The sequence below is a fragment of the Camelus ferus genome, chromosome 5 (assembly GCF_009834535.1).
Source record: "Camelus ferus isolate YT-003-E chromosome 5, BCGSAC_Cfer_1.0, whole genome shotgun sequence".
In the NCBI taxonomy this organism is placed as follows: Eukaryota; Metazoa; Chordata; class Mammalia; order Artiodactyla; family Camelidae; genus Camelus; species Camelus ferus.
Window position 1 is genome coordinate 36,547,799 of NC_045700.1, and position 11,169 is coordinate 36,558,967.

Consider the following 11,169-nt stretch of genomic DNA (forward strand, 5'->3'; position numbering starts at 1 on the left):
AGGCATGATTAATTAAACCCTGGCAGCCTCTCCAAGAAGTATGTCTTGGGAAAAACCGGGGGGGGGGGGGGGGCTAAACTAGAAAGGCAAGGTAGAAACTAGCTGGTGATTGATCTTGAAGCCAAGGTTACCAGGTTAAACCTAAGATCCAAGCTGGGAGTTGCATAGATGAGCAGAGAGTGTGGAGCTGGAAGTGAGGAAGAGACAGCCTAGGGGCACACCACACCTGTCTCAATTCTAACAGCCTAACTTAGGTTCCTAAGACTTCCAGGACTGGTCTGTCCTCCTCAGTTAACAAACCCCAGCCGCACACATCCTTGCTCCTGCCTCTTTTTCTCTGACCTAGTTCTCTGGCCCCCAAGACTTTTTAAGTCATCTTTTGGCAGAAGCATCCATTTTCCTATAGTGCAGGTATGGGCCCTCAGACTACAACCCAACCTCAAACCTGGTAAGTCAAGAGTTCTGTTTAGTGAAGGGCATAGGTTAAGACAGGACTTGGATTCAGATATACTTTCTTGATGGCAAATAGCTGATTTGTTTATGAGATTTATATTTTTATTAATTAATACCACAAAATATATTTACTTCTTCAAATGAGGTATGGCTCTAAATGTTGGGAACACAAAAATCAATAATAAAAGTTTCCAACATTAAAAGCCTCATAGTTTAATTAGAGTCCAAAATGTGTGTGTGTGTGTGTGTGTGTGTGTGTGTGTGTGTATAAGCTGTGCGAGGAGCTTTGGGTAAGTGTTAGGGGAAGCTCCATCAAAAAAGTGGTACTCAAACTGAATCTTGATGGAAGAAAAATAGAAAATCACCAGGCAGATAAGATCACTAGGGAGACCTGGAGACACGGAAGAGCATGGGGTAGGGGGTGGGGTTAGGGAACAGTAAGTACTCAGCTTGGTCAAAGCATAGGGTATATTTACGTGATGTAAAGAAAGCTGAGAAGATGGCAGGAGGGAAATGATAAGAGATGAGCTGGAAAAGTAGGCAGGTGTCTCTGGATCTTGAATAATCTTGAATACTGGTCTAAGGAGTTTGAAATTCATCTTGCGGGTGATGAGGAAGTGTGGAAGAGTTTTAAACAGAAGAGTGATGCATTCTGATTTGTAATTTTGAAAGCTAACCAATGGTAGAACGTTGGTGAATTGGAGGCGAGGAGATTGGCTGGGAGGTTATTACAGAAGTTCAGGCAAACGGGGGTGAAATGTAATGACAGGAAATACAGAAGAGGAGAGGCCCGGTCACAGAGCCTTAGGAATCTGGATGGCAGTGACTGGAGGACTGGTGGATGACTGCAGGGAGTCAGGAGGCTAATAAGCCTGAGGTTTCCTGCTCAGGCACTTGGCTGAAGTAATTTAGTATCTAGTAGAGCTATATGTGTGGGTAAGCTTTGGGCTGCTAAGCAAAAGATCAGTGTTAATATTAAAATTTGACATCTCTATCTACCTGCTGTGGGGGGGTCTCAGAAGCGGCAGGAATCTTGTGATGGAGAGGCGAGATCAGACTGTGGTTCAGAATGGTGAAGTCTAAGACCGGGCGCCGGCGGCATGAAGGACAGTCAAGGGCCTCCTTGTGGAAAGGCCAACTGGAAATAGCTCTCGGGGCTGGACCAGCCGAACTGGCAGGCCCCGTGCTCGGGCAAGGCATGGGTGCCATCCCTGTGAGCAGGGTGGGTCCCCAGATGACCCTGGCCTATAGTTAGCTCTCACAGTCCGCTGCGGCTGACTTCTCAAGTAGCAGCAAGAGCAGCTGACAGCTTTGGAAGTACACTTTCTTCTCTGTAAAGAAAAAGTGCTCCTAAGCAATCCATTTCCCCAGGAGCTACTCCTCCTGGTTTGACTACGGCTTCTGTGGTGGAAAACATGCCCATGGTTTCCATAAAGCCATTTTTAAAAAATCAGTCATTTTTCTCTTGAGTCAAAATACCTTGAACCTCTTGGGTAACTTAGGAGAATTGAAAGTGTAAGTTCTACTCCTGGAAAATAGGTTGAAGTAATGCCTGCTTGCACGCTTCAGTTCATTCACTGGATTTTTGCCTCCCCGTCCCCCCGCATATCGCAATAAAGGTAAATTAGAATATAAGGAGGCAAAGGCAGGGAAGGAATCCAACCCTAAGAGAAGAAGACAATGTTCCCTTTTGGGATCCGAAGTTGGAATACAAGACTTTAACTTTGAGACTCTCAGATTAAAACATTCTTGAAATCACTTAAAGTTCCTGTCAAAACATCTGGTGGTAAATTTATGTCAGTGTGTGGTAACTGGGGAAAGTACTGCAAGGCTGCAATAATGTTTTCTGTTTGTAAATTGAACTTTAGTTTCTGTATTTCATCCAGGAAACACTAGAGGGAGTAAGTCAGAGAGAGGAAAAAGTGAGAATGAACAGGAATAGAGAGCAGGAGGCTGAAGAGGGAGGCATTTCAACATTTCTCCAAGCACAGAATTAATTCAGGTAGACGCTGATCTTTATACTATCACCAAGTGACTTTATGTTTGAAACCCAGTCCAAAAAACTTTTAACTATGATCTCCTGTCTCCTGAGTCTGTTCAGAATCCAAAACAGTAAGGAACAACCGTTACTCTCTGACTAGAATCTGTATTTTGTCCATTTTATGCATTTTGAAAGCCACTATGATATAGCTCTATCTTTAATTTTAGAGGGTATATTATTTGGATGGATGACCTTTCACAGACATTGGATTTTTTTTACAGCACTGATACTCATGCTTCCAGTGCTCAGTGTGAATAGTAATGACACAGCAGTGAATAGTAAAGACACAGGCATTTGCCGACACCTTTAGGAATAAAATGTGCTCTTTGTAGTTATCCTAGATTGGAAGGTTTCCCCCTTTAATTTTCTCCATGGTTCTCCTGAATTAGCTCTAAGATCTACAGTAAAATACCATTTTACAATCCCAAAACACTGAATTTAACTGGCCCCATATAATGCACATGTCAGTGAGAATTGACATTTATTTTTCTTGTTTAAATTCCCAGCTCCTTAGTTCCTTGTGCCTCTTGTGGATGCCAAAAGAGCTAGCGAGGGCTAGAGTCAAATAACCTATTTTTTAAAAAAATGTTAAGAATTCATCACTCTCGTCAAAAACAGTTATCTTAAAAAGCTTCTTAAGAAACTAATCAATTGAATGCTAAAATATTTTAATGGATGATGAACTAATAATTCTATGAAATATTGTCCTTAAACCATAGCAGATTTTTGAAGACCAGCTGTTAAAAGCATATATGAATTCCAGTATCAGAAACACCACAATAAAACATGCTAATTAAGTCAATGAGGGTCCACCCTTTTACAAACCCTGGGGTCAGCCTCACCTGGAAGTTAATATCAAGAGAATAGAAATAACATTATGAACTTTCTAAGGCAGTATCTGCTGGAAATGATCAATTACACCGACAACGAAAACGTAGCTCTGAAATTTGGGTTTGCTTTTGTTAGTCATGCATTAAACTACTTACCTCTCAGGGCAGAACTTTAATTTCAGAAAGTGCTGAGATGCATTACTGCACCCGTTATCAAAAGTCTTTGGCAGAAATACCATTTATCCTTGTTGTGGTAATGAACAGATTTATAACATTCTGGTGTCACCATTCCTGAAAAAGCACATTCATTTGAATATTTCTTCCACAAACATAGTGAAATAGTTCATGAAGGAAGCCACATGGGTGTAGAACACTATGGAAAGATATTGCTGGTGAATGACAGAACGTCTGGTTGATTTACATGAAACCCCAAGTGCTCGTATGAGAATAGGTCAGGTTTAGATTGACGAGCAAATGTGTAACCAGACTTCTGGCTGACAAATGGCGGAACTATGCCAGCGCGATCACTCCTCTGGAGAGAGACCAACAATGAGGCGGGAGGATCAAGTTCATTCCATAGAAGACATTCAAATCTGATGGATGGCAGGGTGGCTGGGATATTAAGCACAATAGATTTTAATACCTCAAAATAGTACTGGGCAAATTTAGAGTTGAACTGATACCCAAACTCCTATCAAATTTTCCTGTATTATGTGTTTAAGTTGACTTTCCTTCAGAAGAATCCTGGTAAGTGTTTTTAAGATACATCTATTTTATTGGCAGCCTTGGTGTAAAGTCAATAGAAAAATGGCTTGTTTGGGTAAACTAGAAAATGAAAATAAAAACTGATGAGATGAGTATCAAACATGGTACCAAGCACCAAATGGTCTAGATTGTGTTTGATTTATTCCAATTGGGCACAGAGGAGGACAGAGACAACCATACAGCTTTTGTGAGGAAGGATGAAGTGTTTGGACCACATTCTTCCCTCGCGGCTGAGCTGAATGTTCAGGGCTTTGGGTCTGCCTTCAAGGACAATTGTAGTACTGTAGCAACAGATACTGTTCACGGAGTTCCCGTGGTGTGTCAGGTCCCTGCTCGGTGCTGGAGGTGCGTTGTCTCATTTAATTCTGACCACCACACTGTGGGGTTGGATTTATGATTTTGCTTGAGAGATGAGCCTGACATTTAGAGAGATGACTTGTTCAAAGTCACACCCTAGTAAGTGACAGAGTTAAGATTTGAACTCTAGTCTGCTCCAAAGCACTTTCCACTGTGCTACACTGCTTCTTGAAAGTCTGATGAATAGTTCTGGTGGTGGTTTGTCAGACTGCCAGCCCTGCGGAATTTGAGAAGTACAGAAGCTAGAACAGCAGAGGGCCAGGGGTCTGGGGTGTGAATCCTGATTCTACCATTTCCTAACTGGCTGTGTGATCTCAGAAAAATCCCTAAGTTCTCTGAACTGTCTCCTCATCTATAAAAAATGTGTGTCTTGTGTGCAGTGGAGTATTAATACCGCTCATTGCTAACTTTCTGTGATTCCATGAGCCTTCTGGAACTGAGGAGCATGTTTGTCCTTTTGCTATTTAGGTGAACCTAGATGTGAGGTAACACTTCTGTTTGAAATTCAAGGATTGAGTTCATTTCTGCTCTAGAGGTATGATTCCTTCTCAGCAAAATTCATTTCCTCTGTGGGTTGCCCAATACAGGCTGTCTCCCATTTCCCGGGTGGACCACTCCATTGTGTGCTGAGCGTGGTTCCCAAGTGAGCCAGAGAGAGGCCTGTAGGACGTGCTAGAAACACAAAATGGCACTTTATAATGTTATTACAAAAGAAAACCACTAAAGGTGGCTTTCAGCTGAAGGCAATGAATGGTACTTCCGGTGAGTTAGAGAACCAAATATTCATGCAGTTGCCTATTTTGGTTAGTTGGTTCTATTTCTGTAAATTAGCGAGGTTTTATTTATGGTATCCCCTCCTTGTGCATTACTCACTACAATATGCTGATGCGCCTTCTCCGCAAACGGCTGTCTACACTTAAAGCCTGCCTGTCCCGCCGACCACTTGTCAGGCTTGCACCCATTTTCCTGTTGATGGAAATGTACACACTGGCTCCCCTGCCATGGGCAGTCACCGCCTGCTGCTCAATGCTCAGCATTCTTCAGGATCAAGTGACATGGGCCAGGCTATATGTGGGGAGCAATGGTGGAAAATTCCTTTGATGTCGCGCCTTGTGACACTCAATGACTAAATCCAAGCTTTTGCTATTTGACCAAATGCCAAATGTGCTAGTTCCTGAGTATTTATGATCTGTAGCTGGATGAAAAAATAAGAATAAACCACCAGAAAAAAATATTTCAAAACTATTTTGCAGGGTGAACTAAGGTAAAGCCTTGATTAATTTGGAGAGTTAGTTGAACAGAATGTTCGAGTTAATTAGGAGCTAATGTATAATACTTAAGAAAATTCAATGAATATACACAGCGTGTCATCTATATATAAGGTATTAGGAAGGCAAAGAGAGGCAAACATTCATCTAGTGCTTTTATCTAAAGCACTTTCTGGAGTTTTTCTACCCATTATTGTTGGAAATTTTGTTCTATTTCCTTCCAGTCCTTTTTCATGCTTATGTTTTCTTCGTACAAAGATGTGATCATACAGAATATAAATTTTGAATCCATTTTTATTCATTTGACACTATAAGATTTTAATCATCATCTAAGCATGTAATGATGTTCTTAAGCATTTCCTTATTTACTTAAAATTTAGGTTGTTTCCCATGACAAAAAATGCTATGAAGAAAAACTTTACAACATAGAAGTTTCCCTTTATAATTTTTTTCATATTGCCAATGACAAATTCTCACATATGGAGTTATTGGATCCACGAAGACAATTTTACATATTCAGTGTTATCAATAAGCATTGCAGTTCTTTCCAAAGGAGCTCTGCCGATTTATACCAGCAGTACTATTGTTTGATTATGTCTCTCCTTACTGTCTCCATAATTATTGGCCTTTTGTTTGTTTATTTACATTTTTTGCCTTTGTAGCAGGCAAAATACTTTTGAATGAAAAAAACAAATTTATCTATTGAGTTATTATTGAATTATCTATTGAATTCTTACAATAACCTTGCAGAGTCAACAGTCTACAGATGAATAGATACTGGGAAAGATTAAGGGACTTGCCCAAGTCAGTACAACTATTATCAGAGTTGGAATTTGTTTCTTTTGAGGCCAGGCCTGTTGTGTGCTCCATTCTGCCCCTTAGATAGCCAGATGGGTCTAGGCTAATGAGCCCCCAAGTGAAGCTTGAAGAGGCTTGGTGATGGGTGTGTATAATGACAGAACTGATTAGCAGGACTGTCCAAATGGCTTTGTTCCCTTAAAAACCAAACATTTCCTCAAACAGACTGAATTTTTTATTAATTTACACGTGCTGGTTCACCCTCCCACGTGCACATTAAAGAGATTAAGCAACAAGAAGAAGTTTTCTTAATGGCATCCAAGCGTTGGAGTATTTTAACTAAACTCAGACATACATGAGTAACCCCAGAGGAAGTTATTCATGCACATCTAAGGCAGAATGTGGCCTTTCGACTTTAGCCTATTAAACACAGGGAAAGGCATCATTAAAATTCCACTCGCAGCTCTCCAGCCAAGATGGGAATGGCCCTGGCCACAAAACATGAACGACAAGGCTTCCACGAGACCCAGTAATCTCCTGGCATCAGAGAGCAGGGCAGGCAAACCACAGGAAACCAAGGTCAGATCTCACCTTCATTCTTCAAAAACCCGACTGGGTTAAAGTGTGTGCCTCACTCTGCAAGGTGAGAAGTCTGGTTTTGCCTGAGTGTGGTGTGTGGAGAAGACGACAAACGCCTCCAGGTAGGAGGGAATTTGGAGGCCCCGGGTCTCCATTTGGAAGGTCATCTTGGAAAAAATATTTGGAACCATGTGGCCTTCTTATTCTTCGCAGGAGTGACAAGAAGGGAATTCCAGTTGGAGTCGTGTAAAATGGGCGCGTCTGCCCGCTTCGGCTCCACCGAGTGTGGCTGGGGGCAGAGCGCTTCGTGCATCTCTTCAGCTGGAGGCTTTTGCGGTCTAGAAGGCCCCTGCGAGCTGAGCAGGAGGCTGAATAATGGGGTTTAGCGAAACTCAGGAATAAGCTCACCTCACCTGGACTCCAAAATCCCATTAATCTCTACTTAGACCTCCACTGAACAGACTTTAAAAACAAAACCACAGTGCAGCACCAGCATCGGTGTCACACAGCCACGGCCCTGCACGTGGGTGGCAGAAAGAATGTCATGTTGACATCACCCAACTCCTTTCCGTTAATTGCAGATGAAGGATGGCTGCTTTGAGCATTCAGATAGTCTCTTCTAGAGGCTTCTCTAGGGGAACGAAACTGCTGCGGTGCATCCTTCAGTGCCGAGAAGGCGATTTGGATTCATCCGGCCTTTGAGAAGAAAAAGCTGGACACAGCAGGATGCTTTTGTAGGCCTGCAGAGAAATGAACAGCTCTCTGGGCCCCTAGTTCTGTATCCAGATTAAAAAAAAAATTTTGTTACATTAGAAGCCCTTTATTCTATTCACTTTTAAAAACTGAAGCATAGTTGGTTTACAATGTTGTGTTAATTTCTGGTGTACAGCATAGTGATTGTTATACATATATATATTTTTTTTCTTATTCTTTGTCATTATAGGTTATTACAAGCTAGTGAATATAGTTCCCTGTGCTAGACAGTAGGACCGTGTTGTTTAGCTATTTTGTATATAATAGTTTGTATCTGCAAATCCCTAACTCCTAATTTATCCCTCCTCCACAACCTTTCCCCTTTGGTAACCATAAGTTTGTTTTCTATGTCTGTGAGTCTGTTTCTGACTTGTAAATAAGTTCACTTGTGTCATTTTTTTTTTAAGATTCCACATATAAGTGATACCGTATCACAGAAAACTCCACTGCAGATTTAAATTTTAATCAGTGAGGAATCCTGAAAAAACAGTGACAGAAAACAGCTGGGAAGCGGTGTTGATTTCAAAATCCCATAGTGAAATCTCCATTCCACCACTGTATTTTCATAGCCTTTTGCCTGAAAGGCCAGGCAATAAATACCATTCCAGGCTCTGCCTGGAGCTGGGTTCCTGTTTTGCAGGTGGCATGAGAGGGAAAGCCTGCTGAGCTGAGGGCCAGGGGCGTTTTCCTGTCTAGTTTAGCCCAAATGGCTCTTTTCTCTGACATGACCAGGGTGTTTTCTGCTTCTTCCGAACATTACACACTTTGAGAGCACCGATGTCCAAGGCTCCTACCCTGCAAGGCTTGGGAATGCTTGGAGATGAGGGTGGGGTTGGAGGAGAGGGCTGAGCCTCCCGCCCAGGCCCGGTCAGGAGGCGGAGCTGGGGAGGAGCCCACCCTCATCCTGCCCCCTGTTGCTTTTGGAAGGCTTTCCTGTGGGTTTTTACTGCTGGGTGGTCCCTCGGATCTGCCACTACATTCCAAATATTTCCAAAACTTTTGGAGAGGTGGCGGTTCTACAACAGGAGTGGACTCCCTTGGCTCAGGCGGGAGGCTGCGAGATAGAACTGAGTCAGTTCTAAGATTCTGGGCACAGTGGATCTCCGTTCCTCCCTTCCTTCCTCCGTACTGGGGACGGAACCCAGGACCTTGGGAGCATGCGCTCTCCCACTGAGCTATACCTGCCCCGCCACACACCACCACCACCTCTGCCCCAGTGGATTTTTCTTTTGCAGCCTCTTGTGCTGAGTGGTCTCCAACTTTTTGGATGGCTCATCAGAATCAGTAAAAGATGTTAAGCAGATACTCCCAATACTGTTATTTATTTATAGAGACACACATACTATTGAACTAATATATTATTAGTTAAAAACACACAGAGAATACATTTTAAGAGGAGACAATATTGAGTTCTTTGTTTTCTCAATGGCACAAAACCCCTTTTTGCTTTTACTAGGCTATAACGTTATATGCTTATTTTATATGTATATCTTCCACTTGAAAAGCTTGCTATAATTACCACTTTGTAATATGATTCGAAAGTCTGATTCTAATTGCAGTTTATTTTGATACCTGGCTTTAGTGATTATCGTGTCTAAAAACAATGCTGCAAAGATAATGGCAAGAAGTGCATTGTTGTCTGTAATGACTTCATTATGACATGTTTTTGGCCACATCCACCAGCAAGGCAAGGACTCTGCTGAAAGTTTATTAATAAATTTCCATCTAGTATGATGTCAGCGTTTCCTGGGCTAACCGGACGTGGTGTCTTGACTTACGCAGAGCTCACTGCTAGGTTGCATATTCCGACAGCTTCTTGTCATCATACAAAATTTCAGAAAATGTTTTTCACACAGTAAGACAGCAGAAGGGTTCATCGCACCTGATGAACTGTCCTGGTCTGTCTCTGCTGGGTAGGATTATATTTTAGGAACAACTCAGGCAAACTGTGAGGGAAACAAGTGGATTGGCCTAAGCTCCTGCCAGTAATACTGGTACACTCGAATGGGGTCATTGAAGAGAGTTAAATTAAGATAAGGTAAGATAAGATAAGAGCAAAGGGAAACCAGCCTTGGTAGAGCAGCAATAGCAGGGAGCCCTTTCTTCCTTCCCCTAAGCCCAGAGGCCGGGCAGGGAGCAGCGATACAAGCCCAGGAGAGCTCTGGCTCCAGGCCAGGGAGCACTGTCAGCACCTGGGATTTGGGTAGAGGAACTTCCTTAGTTCGCCCAGAATGCCTAGCAAAGTACATGGTTGGGTGCCTTACACAACGGAAATCCATTTTCTCACAATTCTGGAGGCTAGAAGTCCAAGATCGAGGTCCTGGCAGTGCTGGCTTCTTCTGAGGCCTCTCTCCTCGGTTCATGAGTGGCTGTCTTCTCCCCGTGTCTTCACACTGTCTTCCCTTTGTGCCTGTATCTGTGTTTAGATATCGTCTTAGTACAGGGACACCAGTTGTATTTGATTAGGGCCTCCCTGTTGACCTCATTTTAACTTAATTACTTCTTTAAAGGCCCTATTTCTAAATTCCGTTACATGCTGAGGTACTGGGGATCAGGCCCTCACATATAAATTTGGTGGGGGGCACAGTTCAACCCATGACAGGGACACTGCCAGCCCGGGGCCCACAGGGAGAGGCCTGGGCAATGAGCCTTGCCCAGTCTTCCCTCCAGCCCACTGGCTGCAGGTACCTCACAGTGGCCTGACCCAGACGGAAGCCTGAGGCAAGGGAGCCTGCTTGACGCTGCCCTGAGGTCAGTCTCGGGAGGCAGACAATTAAAAAGAGCCATCTGGAGGAGCAAAGAGCCAATACCCAGCTCCCAGTGCTGAACTGGAAAACAGGGTTTTCATCACCCTCTACGGTTATAAGTAACTAAGAAAGAGGAGAAGCAGCCAGATAAGCCTGGCTGTTTGGCTTTGTGGATGCCCAAAGAGATGCTAGTTTCAGAGACTGCTGTTCCAAGGCTCGGCTTTGTAGGAACAGTTTAAAAATCTTCTTTTTCTCTGCTACTCAAACTTCCTCCTATTCCTTTTCCTACCTATGTCCCTTTCTCTTTGTTTTACTTTTCTCTTCTTTCTGTCCTCATCCCATGTCTCTTTTTATATCTCGCTTTTGGATTTTCCACTTCCACACCACTCTTGTTCTTCAGTTGTTTTTTTCAAACCTCTATCCTGTACCATCTGACGGTGGGAGGAAAGCGGACTTCATGGGGCAGATTAATGGCACAACACAGAAGGCTCCCTTCCTTGGGAGAGCACTTACCCTGTAATGGCAGAATTACGCCTGTCTCATGACTTATGGTGACTTACGGTTCTATCTCCCTCTGG

General features: G+C 43.0%; 1 protein-coding gene across 3 annotated transcripts in view; it reads right to left on the reverse strand.

Moving 5' to 3' along the window:
• The window catches only part of ITGB6 (integrin subunit beta 6), a 116,055-nt gene extending 112,182 nt beyond the window's left edge, over window positions 1–3,873 (reverse strand). For all 3 annotated transcript variants that reach the window (XR_004319889.1, XR_004319888.1, XM_006176796.3), the window contains exon 1: window positions 3,481–3,873. The gene's annotated coding sequence lies outside the window, so the exon portion shown is untranslated. The remainder of the gene's footprint in view (window positions 1–3,480) is intronic.
• Between the last annotated feature and the right edge of the window lie 7,296 nt (window positions 3,874–11,169).